This window comes from Chiloscyllium plagiosum, unplaced genomic scaffold, assembly GCF_037043375.1.
Source record: "Chiloscyllium plagiosum isolate Xiang-an unplaced genomic scaffold, Cpla_swu_hap1 HiC_scaffold_29, whole genome shotgun sequence".
NCBI classification, from domain to species: domain Eukaryota; kingdom Metazoa; phylum Chordata; class Chondrichthyes; order Orectolobiformes; family Hemiscylliidae; genus Chiloscyllium; species Chiloscyllium plagiosum.
In genome coordinates, this window is record NW_028270167.1 from 86,867,632 (window position 1) to 86,879,282 (window position 11,651).

The following is an 11,651-nucleotide window of genomic DNA, read 5'->3' on the forward strand; positions in this document are numbered from 1 at the left end:
TTGGCGCTGATCTGGCCCATCCCCCAAAACTGCACTGTTTCAGTCACCCGAGGCAACTTCCACTTCATCTGGCAGCCTAAGATAGACTGTGTCTGCAGGGAGTCCAAATACAAAACCGTCGTTTAGGAGGGGAATGAACATACCCAACACTGCTCTCACCCTGATGGCCCCTTTGTGTGCGGCTGCATCAAGCTGTGTGCTCTCCTCTGGGTGGGGGTGGGGTGGGGTGGAGTGTTTCGAATTGGGCAAAGTGTTCAGGAGCGTGTGAGGGCGCCTGGGTGTGAATTGGTGCAGAATCAAGTTTTGCAGAATCAACCAAGCTACTGGTTAATTGAAACGCTCGTTTCTTCGATCGCATGGCCGCAGGCTGTCAGAGCACAGCAAGATCTCACAGGCAGCAACATGTCAGCAGCAAGATCAGCTCGATATTTCTGATGGGGGCTGCTTAAATGTTCAACATTTGTTGCAACTACAGGCACTGACAAATCTGCTACTTCACAGTCTCAAATGTCTCTCCCTCACACCCAACCTGTCTGTCTTTCTACTGCCTCTCTCCCATTTACAAGTCTCTCTCTCACTCTCAATGTAAAGATGCACACATTATTACTCTGACATTACAACAAGTCTTTAAGAGACAGTTTGACATTTAGGATTTTACTTCCTCTTTGGGAAGTTCTGTCAGTCAGACACTCGCTGCGTTTGAGGACGAGGAGTTTAACAACTTTGTGTCAAATCTGAAGACCTGGTTACTTTAACCCCAGGCTTCAAACCTGTTTTAAAATGACAGGCCCATAATCTGACAGGACCCAATTAACCAGAGGATTGCTAAAAAACTAGGGTCCAAAAAGATGAAACCAGTCTTTGGGGAAATAAAGGGACACAACTGAAGTGGGACGCATGGAGTGCGGCCTGTGGAATAAGCCTCAGGACTGTGTTCTCTTCTGAAAGGATGCTCTTTTTAAAGTTCACCTTGCCCAAACTCTCTCTCTCTCTGTTTGGATTTTCCAAATGAATAATAATTCCCTGGGATAAAAGAAACGGGATCAATTAAAAGACAGGGAAAATATTTTTAGAGATGGCACAGCAAGATCCCAGGGATTGTCTCTCTCACCAACATCTAAATATTAAACATATCAGCCAGAAGTTGATTTTCAGGCCAGATCTTTTGGAAAACTTTCCAAAATGAGGAGTAAGCTGATGAGAAAACTCACTGTGTGCAAAGATGGCATGATGACAATTGATACACAGCACGATCCCATATAGAGAAATGTATCAGTAGCTAATTCATGATTCCTTTCTACTCTGCAATGCTGGTCAAGTGTTGATTATTTGCTGTAATGCCAGAAACTAAAATTACTGCTGTTTCACAGTCTCAAATAGCTCTCCCTCTCTCTCCTCCTGTGGAAGGGGTATTGACACTCGCTCTGTGGAAAGGGTGTGGGAACAAACTCGTGGAGCTGCAGCTTGCTCACGTCTTGGATCTCAGAACACAGAGAGGAAGAGAACTAAGAACAACGCAGCACAGCGACAGGCCGTTCGGCCGGCCAAGCCTGTGACAAATCATTTTGTCCTTACTTTCGAAAACTGTCTTCACTTACAGGATTCCTATTCCTCTCTTCCCTTCCTATTCATGTATTCGTCCAGGTGTTTCTTGAAAGCTGCTATCGTGTCTGTTTCCACCACTTCCTCTGGCAGCATATTGCAGGCACTCAGCAGCCTTTCTGTGTAAAACGTGCCTTTCACATCTCTTTTAAACTGCTCCCTTCCTCCGTCACTCGCCACTTGAACCTGTGGCCCCTGTACCCCTTCAACCCAGGAAAAACGCCTCATACTGTCCACTCTGTCCACGCCAGTAAAAATCTTATAAACCTCGATCAGCTCCCTCAACCTCCTGCATTCTATTGTGAACAGCCCCAGTCTGTCCAACCTTTCTTGACAGCTAAACTTCCCCATCCCAGGCAACATCCGGGTTAACATTTTCTGTACCCTCTCCAAAGCATCCACGTCCTTCTGGTGACCAGAACTGCACACAGTATCGCAAGTGTGGCCACATTTAAGTTCTATGATGCTCCAGCGTAACTCATCTATCCATATCCTCAATGTCCCTTCCAGTGAAGGCAAGCATGCCATAGGCCTTTTTCACAACCTCAAAAACCTGAGCTGCCACTTTCAATGATCTGTAAACCTGCACACCCACAGCGCTCTGCATGTTTATACTCCTAAGGGTTCCAACATTCATTATTAAATCTACATTTTACCTTTGAAAATGGATTACCTCCCATTTGTCCGGATTAAACTCCAACTGGCATTTTTTTCGGCCCATGTCTCTCAATGATCTATATCCTGATGTATCCTCTGACAATTTTACTCACCACCTGAAATTCCACCAACATTTGTATAATATGCAAACCTATTAAATAAACAACAACGTTTTCCTCCAATTCGACTATAAACAGCAGAGCTACCAGCACTGATCCATGCAGAACACCAATATTCACAACTCTCCTCTCTTCAACCATCCATTCACTGCCCACTCTGTCTTCCTACTACTCCAGTTCTGTATACATCTCGCCATCTCACCCCTGATAGCAAGCTTTTGTTCCAATCTGTCATGAGGAGTACTGAAGTCAATATCGTCCACTTTTGTCTCACCAATCATCATTGTCATGTCCTCAATAAACAGAATTCATTAACTGAGGCATGGCCTCTTCGACACAAAACCATGTTTTCTATCGAGCTGTATTCGACTCGGTGGGATCTGACTGGCCAGGACCTGCAGTAGATGTATGACAGTTTGTTTCTGGCTGGATCCATGAGCAAATCCACAAGGAAAGTTTTCATCACGCTCATCCACAAGCGGAAGGGGTTGGTGGGAGAAAATTAGAAATTGGAGACAATATTATTGCTGCACGTAGACTACAAAATACTGTCGTAAGGTCATCACCAACGGAGTCAGGTCTTCTCTGGGGTCGGTGACCCATTCCAACCAAACCTGTGTTGTACTGGGCAGGACAATCTCTCTGAGAGTCTTATGCTCCTGAGGGATACGATCACCTACATACAGGTCAGGGGGGTGGACACCTGCCTCATTAGCCTGGGCCAGGAGAAGGTTTTTGACAGAATATCACACACACCTCCATGTGGGACCTACTCTCCAAAATTGACTTTGGGGAGGGAGTCTGCAATTGGATCCGACTGCTCCTCAACAACATTGTTCGCGCAGTCGCAATAAACGGGTGGGATCTGGAAGCATCTCCGTCAGATCCAGGGATAGGCAGGGCTGCCAACTTTCACCGGCCTTGTTTGTGTGTTGTATGGAGCCCTTTGCTGAGTCCATCAGGATGGATGTGACCCTGACAAGGGAGATTATTCCACGCAGTAGAGGCCTACAGGTCAACGCGTCCCTGGACACGGATTTTGTTGCCGTTTTCTGCTGGGACCCGCTGTCAGTGCTCAGACTCATGACCATCTGGGATCAGTTCCAACTAGCTTTGGGAACCAAGGGAAATTGAGGCAAGAGTGAGGCCATGTTCTGTGGGAACTAGGCTGACTGATACTTCATTCACTAAACAGTCAGGACAGATTACGTAAAGGTGCTGGGAATATAGCTCAGAGGGGCTGAGGTGTACATAAAATCTAGCGAGGAGTGCACGGCCAAAGTGAAGCAGACACTGTTCTTTTAGGAGCACCACTCCCTCCCCATTTATGGGTAAAATCCTGGTTACCAGGTGTGATGCACTCTCTGTTATTGGGCATGGCGCTGATCTGGCCCATCCCCCAAAACTGCACTGTTTCAGTCACCCGAGGCAACTTCCACTTCATCTGGCAGCCTAAGATAGCCTGTGTCAACAGGGAGTCCAAGTGCAAAACTGTAGATTAGGTGGGCGGGGGGGGGGTGAATGAACATACCCAACACCGCCCTCACCCTGATGGCTCCTTTGTTTGCGGCTGCATCAAGCTGTGTGCACACAAATACCAAGTGTCACTCCGTAGTGATGGTTCTACCTGTCCCCGATGCTGGGAAGGATGGGATTGACCTCGTTGCCTTGCAACGCTTCAAATAGAGTCACAGAGTCATGTGGGTGTTCAGCACGGAAACTGACCCTTAGGTCCAACTCACCATTAAGACCAAGTATTCTCAATTAATACAGTCCCATTTGCTTGCATTTCAAACATACCCCCCTAACTCTAGGGAAGCTTCTTCGCTCTCCACTGCACCTCCAATTTTAGTGAAATCTGCCACTTAGGTACTGTGCCTCCTATGTTCACATCCTATGTTACAATTTATGTAACTGAGAAAACACAGTGGACCCAGCACCGATCCTTGTGGGACACCGCTGTTTATAAGCCTCCAGAACGAACCACTAACACCCACTAAAGAGAGAGGTAGGGTGTGGGGGTCAGGGAAAGAGAAACAGAGACAGGAACAGAGAGACAGATACAGTGCCACACAAAGGTGGCGGTAACAGTGTCTCAAACTCGAAAGCCTCTGGTTTCTAACTGCAGGATGTATTCTTATTATCATTACAACGGTAGTCCTCTGGGTGGGGGTGGGGTGGGGTGGAGTGTTTCGGATTGGGGAAAGTGTTCAGGAGCGTGTGAGGGCGGCTGCGTGTGAATTGGTGCAGGATCAAGTTTTGGGTTTTCAGAAGTGGCCACAACGTGGCGACGGCACAATGGATGGGGAAGGCGCCAAGCGAATGTAGAATGCGAATATACCCAACATCGCCCTCAACCTTATGTTCCCCCCACCACCACCTTTGTATGGAGCTACATCAAGCTCTGCATAGACGCTCAGTCCACAAACACCAAGTGTCACTGCGCACTGAGATTCTACCTGTTCCCGGTTTTGGGAAGGATGCGACTGGCCACGTTGCCATGCAACATTCCAAATAGTGTCACAGAATCATGGGGCTGATCAGTACCCTTCGGTCCCACTCGTCTATTAAGACCAAATATCCTAAATTAATCCTGTTCCATTTGCTCGCATTTCCCCCATTTCCTTCCAAACTCTTCCAATTGAAATATCCATCCTGCTGCCTTTTAAAAGTAACAGTTCACGCATCCACCAATTCCCCTGGCAGCGCATTTCATACACACACCAGAATCTGCGTGAACATTTTGTCGATTAGATCTCTTCCAAATCTTTCACCTCTCCTTAAACCTATGCCCTCCAGTTCTGGAATCCCCCACACAGGGGAAAAGTCCACAGCTCTTCACCCTCTCCATGCCTTTCTTAATTTTAAAAATCTTCTGTAAGGTTACCCCTCAGCCTCCGATGCTCCAGGGGAAATAGCCCCAGTCAATTCAGCCTCTCCCTACAGCTCAAACCCTCCAACATTGGCAACATCCTTATAATTCTTCTCAGAACACTTTCAAATTTCACAGCATCGTTCTTACATCAGGAAGATCAGAAGTGAACACAGCATTCTAAACGTGGCCTAACCAATGTCCTGCGCAGCCAAAACATTACCTTCCAACTCCTATTCTCAATGTTCTGACCAAGACAGGAAAGCATACCAAATGCCTTCTTCACTATCCTGTCTACCTGCAACTCCACTATGAAGTAACTATGAACCTGTACTCCAAACTCCCTTTGTTCAGCAACACACCATAGGACCACTCCATAAAGTGTACAAGTCCTGCCCTAATTTGCCCTCCCAAAATGCAGCACTTCGCATTTATGTAAATTAAAATCCATCTGCCATTCCTCAGCTCAGTGGCCCATCTGATCAAGATCCTGTTGTACACTGAGGTTAGCTTCTTCGCTGTCGACTGCACCTCCAACTTTATTACCATCTTCCAGTTAGAAACTATGCCTCTTATATTCACATCCAAGTCATTTATGTAACTGACAAAACACTGTGGACCTAGCACCAATCCTTGTGCGACACCGCTGGTCATAGTCATCCACACAGAAAAAGAACCATCCACCAAAACCCTCTGTCTTCTCCCTTTGAGCCAATTCTACAGTGAAATGGCTAGGTCTCCCGATATTCCACATGGTCTTAATTTGCTAAACAATTTACCATGAGGAACCTTTTCAAGTGTCTCACTGAAGTCCATACAGATCACGTCCACCACTCTGCTTTCATAGAGTCATAGAGATGTACAGCATGGAAACAGACTCTTCAGTCTAACCCGTCCATCCCGGCCAAATATCCCAACCCAATCGAGTCCCTCCTGCCAGCATCCGGCCCATATCCCTCCAAACCACTCCTATTCATGTACTCATCCAGATGCCTTTCAAATGCTGTAATTTAACAGCATCCACCACTTACTCTGGCCGCTCATTCCATACACACACCACCCTCTGCGAGCAATAAGTTGCCCCTTCTGTCACTTTTATATCTTTCTCCTCTCACCGTAAACCTACCCCTCTCGTTCTGGGCTCCCCCACCCCAGGGAAAATACCTTGTCTATTTATCCTATTCATTCTCATCATGATTTTATAAAATTCTACACGGTCACCCCTCAGCCTCTGACACACCAGTGAAAACAGCAGCAGACTATTCAGCGTCTCCCTGTCGCTCAAATCTTCCAACCCTGGCACCATGCTAGTAAATCTGTTCTGAACCCTTTCAAGTTTCTGAACATCCTTCCAATAGAAGGGAGACCAGAATTGCACATAATATGCCAAGAGCGGCCTAACCAATGTCCTGTACAGTTGCAATATACTCTCCCAACTCCTGTGCTTAATATTCTGTCCAATGATGAAATGCATACCAAACGCCTTCTCATCAAACCTCTTCAAAACATCAAGTCATTCAGACACGAATTCGAATGCTCAAAGCCATATTGCCTGTCCCGAATCGGTTGTCGTCCGGTATCCCCAATGTGGAGGAGACACCACCAAGAGCAAAAGGCACAGTAGATGGGGTGTTTGAATGCACAAAAAAATCGTTGCCAGATGTGGAAGGATCCTTTGCGGCCTTGGACAGGGGTGAGCAAGAAGGTGTTTGAATGCAGGTTTTACACTTCATGCGGTGGCAGGTGAAGGTGCAGGGAGTGACGGGTCGGTTGGTGGAGGGGCGTGGACCTCACCAGGGAGTCACGGAGTGAATGTGGAAGCTGTCCACAGAGAGTATTCCAAAAGTAATTGCCTGGTTAGTTCCACACACCTCACCAAACCACCCTCTACTTCGATACCTTCCGTTATCGCAGCAAGCTGTGTAAAACCTGCATCCACACCTCCCCCATTTCCTCTGACAAAGACCCCAAGGATCCTTCCACATCTGGCAGATATTTCTCTGTACATCCTAACACCTCATCTATTGTGTCGGTTGCACACGAAATGGTCTCTTCTACATTTGGAGACAGGACACCGTCTTGTGGATTGTTTCAGGAAACATCTCTGGGACACAGGCACCAAACAAACCCGACAACCCAGTGGTTGAACACTTCAACCCCACTCTGACAGTCCCAAAGACATGCAAGACCTGGGGCACCACCACTGCCAATTCCAATCCACCCGATGCCTGAAGGAGGAACGCCTCATCTTCGACCTTGGGACCCTCCGAACACGCGAAATTAACATCGACTTCACCAGTTTCCTATCTCCCCTACCCCCACCTCATCCCAGAAACAAACCTCCAATTCAGCAACACTCACGTGACATGTCATGTCTGTCCATCTTCCTTCCCAACAATCTGCTCCACACTCCCCTCCGACCTATCACACTCTCCCGACCTGCATTTACCCATCACCTTCCCAGCTCTCTTCCCCCCAGCCCCACCACCAACTAACCCCCAGTTTATCTTTCAGTTCCCTTCCCCCCGTCCCAGAATCCTGATGATGGGCGGATGGCCGAAATGCTGACTCTTCTGCTTCTCGGATGTTGCCTGACTTGCTGTGCTTTTCCAGCGCCACACTTTTCCACTCAGATCGCCAGCTTCTGCAGCCCTCACTTGCTGCTCTCTGTCTTTTATCTGAGGCATTTGTGGGGGCCTTCCTTTATCTTACCCCTGTTCCAGACTGCTGCCCCTGAGCTTGCATATTGCCTCGTCTGTCTCAGCCAGAGAGCTCACTGACTCTTAGTTTAAATATGAATTCCCCATCTCATGATCTCAGTTCAGAGGGTTTTTGTCCAGGGTGTCTAATGTGAATGTTTACTCCACCTTACATCTACCCGCCCTGTATTCCACCTTACTTCTGTACTCTGATTATCTCATTTTTGACGGCTTCCCATTTTTTAGCTGTTCCTTTACCTGCCGGTATCTGCTGCCAATCAGCTATGAAATGTTCTTGGCAAGTACCGTCAAAATTTGACTTCCTCCAATTTAGTACAACTTGCAAAACAATCTCATGGCCAAAGGAACCACAGCACATTCACCCATCTCTTAGGTCAACAGGGGTAAATGAAAAGTGCAAATTCAATTTGATTCCATTTGCATGTCGCTTTGCTTCGGACCCATTTGATGACTACATTCTCGTGGATGCTTCCAGACTCTCGTCGTGGCGAGACCTTTATTCAGCATCCAACAATTCAATGTGCGTATGTTTAATTAAATAAACTCTGCTCTTTTTTTAATGAGGTAAACAGGGTTTTGTGTCCAATGCTTCAGTCAGAAGCGAGCACTTCACCTGAAGAACTACTTTTATGTTGATCTCTCCACTGAAGCATATCCATCCCTCATAAGATCAGCGATAATGTGCACTTTACTCAAAAACATAACCCAGCTGACATTGTTCCCTGCCCAGCACTACAGCAGCAGCCGGCCCGTGAATCTAATTCCTTTCTCCTGTGTGAAGCTGTTTCAGTGTCAACTGTTGCTGCAGATACCAAATACTCTCTCTGTCTATCCCTCTCTCTCGACACACACATGTACATCAATCTGTCTGTCCCTTTCTCTCTCCCCCCAAGCCCGGAACACCCCCCAGCACAGACAATCTCTACCAGACAGAGGGAGCTGCTCTATCTCTCGACAGAGAGAGAAATAACATGAGAATTAATTTGACATCTGCTTCTGCAGATTTATTGTCCTGAGGTGTTTACTGTCTCCACCCCAGAGTGTCAGACACTTTGCAATGTCTCTCAATCCCCTCCAAGAGAGTTGCCTGTCCTGTTGATACATTAATGTCAGAACTTCAACTTCGTTCGATCTCAGTGAATATTGTCATGTTAACTCTAGCACAGAAAAACTTGATCATTCCTCCTTTCCTTTTAAACATTTTAAGCATTGTTATGCTTTCTGAAGGTGAGTTGCGCAATTTGAAAACATTAAACAATGACCCCTCAGTAGCCTTGAAGAACTGGCCGGACCGTGGGGATATTTGCTGAGGTTCCCTCTGGGATTTTCCTGATGTCAGTGTGACTGCCAGCTGTAACGCTCTCTTTCTCCCACGTGCTTTTTCACTCTGTCTTTATCTTGTCTCGTCCATCCTGCCCCACACACCACACATTACTCTGACATTATACCAAGTTTTTAAGGAGAGTTTCACATTCAGGGTTTTAATTTCCTCTTTTTGGAGTTCTGTGTGTCAGACACTTAACATGCTTGTGTCAAATCCCAAGGCCCTGATTATTTTCACCACAGGCTTCAAACTTGCATTAAAATGACAGAGCCACAATCAATCTCAGTTAACCAGAGACCTTTAAACATCGAGGGCATCCCAGAGGAGATCAAACCTCAGGCTAACAAATAGACACAACTCACACGGGCCCCATGGGATGCAGCCTGTCGAATAGGCCTCAGGCTGATGTCCGCCACTCCCCTCTGGAGCATAGGTCTATCCAAGGGAAGGATTTCTTGTACTGTCATAGTTTCAAATAACAATTCCTGCAAGGGGTGTGTGGAGAGAGTGGGAGTGAAAAAGGTTACTGGAACTGGAAAGGCGGCTTGGTTTTCAAACATATTACACAGCAAAAGGTTTTCCTTCACACAAAACATTTCTCAGCAAACCCAATTACGATCAAATTGGGAAAAAAAGATCAGGGATTTCAATTATAGACCCACCGGGCAGCATTTAATCTATTGGTTAATTGAAACGCTCGTTGCTTCGATCGCATTGCCGCAGGCTGTCAGAGCACAGCAAGATCTCACAGGCAGAAACATGTCAGCAGCAAGATCAGCTCGATATTTCTGATGGGGGCTGCTTAAATGTTCAATATTTGTTGCTACTACAGGCACTGACAAAACTGCGACTTCACAATCTCAAATGTCTCTCCCTCACACCCACCTTCTCTGTCTTTCTCCTGCCTCTCTCCCATTTACAAGTCTCTCTCTCACTCTCAATGTAAAGATTCGCACATTATTACTCTGACATTATAACAAGTCTTTAAGAGACAGTTTGACATTTAGGATTTTACTTTCCTCTTTGGGAAGTTCTGTCAGTCAGACACTCGCTGTGGGTGGGGACTTGGGGGTTAACAACTTTGAGTCAAATTTGAAGACCTTGGTTACTTTAACCCCAGGCTTCAAACCTGTTTTAAAATGACAGGCCCATAACCTGACAGGACCCAATTAACCAGAGGACTGTTAAAAAACTAGGGTCCAACAGATGAAACCAGTCTTTGGGAAAATAAAGGGACACAACTGAAGTGGGGCCCCACGGAGTGCGGCCTGTGGAATAGGCCTCAGGATTGTGTTCTCCTCTTGGAGGATGCTCTTTTCAAAGTTCACCTTGCCCAAACTCTCTCTCTCTCTCTTTGGATTTTCCAAGCGAATAAAATTCCCTGGGATAAAAGAAACGGGATCAATTAAAAGACAGGGAAAATATTTTTAGAGATGGCACAGCAAGATCCCAGGGATTGTCTCTCTCTCTCTCTCTCTCTCTCTCACCAACATCTAAGCATTAAACATGTCAGCCGGAAGTTGTTTTTCAGGTCAGACCTTTTTGAAACCTTTCCAAAATGAGGAGTTGGCTGATGACAAAACTCACTGCGAGCAAAGATGCAATGATGACAATTGATGCACAGCAAGATCCCATGTAGAGGAATGCAGCAGTGGCTAAATCATGATTTCTTTCTACTCTGCAATGCTGGTCAAGTCTTGATTATTTGCTGTAATGCCAGCAACTGAAATTACTGCTGTTTCACCATCTCAAATAGCACCCCCTCTCTCTCCTCCTGTGGAAGGGGTATTGACACACGCTCTGTTGAATATGTATGGGAACAATCTCGTGGAGCTGCAGCTTGCTCAGGTCTTGGATCTTAGAACACAGAGAAGAAGAGAACGAAGAACAACGCAGCACAGTGACAGGCCGTTCGGCCCGCCAAGCCTGCGCCAAGTCATTTTGTCCTTACTTTCCAAAACTGTCTTCACTTACAGGATTCCTATTCCTCTCTTCCCTTCCTATTCATGTATTCGTCCAGGTGTTTCTTGAAAGCTGCTGTCGTGTCTGTTTCCACCACTTCCTCTGGCAGCACATTGCAGGCACTCAGCATCCTTTCTGTGAAAAACGTGTCTTTCACATCTCTTTTAAACTGCTCCCTTCCTTCGTCACTCGCACCTTGGACCTCTCGCCCCTGTACCCCTTCAACCCTGGGAAAAAAGCCTCATACTGTCCACTCTGTCCACGCCAGTAAAAATCTTATAAACATCGATCAGCTCCCTCAACCTCCTGCATTCTATTGAGAACAGCGCCAGTCTATCAACGATTCTTCACAGCTAAACTTCCCCCATACCAGGGAACATCCGGGTAAACATTTA

General features: G+C 46.5%; 1 long non-coding RNA gene across 1 annotated transcript in view; it reads right to left on the minus strand.

Moving 5' to 3' along the window:
• The window catches only part of LOC148142421 (uncharacterized), a 48,529-nt gene extending 38,750 nt beyond the window's left edge, over positions 1-9,779 (minus strand). Inside the window, exon 1 of the long non-coding RNA XR_015752093.1 lies at positions 9,657-9,779. This is a non-coding gene — a long non-coding RNA (uncharacterized LOC148142421). The remainder of the gene's footprint in view (positions 1-9,656) is intronic.
• Positions 9,780-11,651: the final 1,872 nt, after the last annotated feature.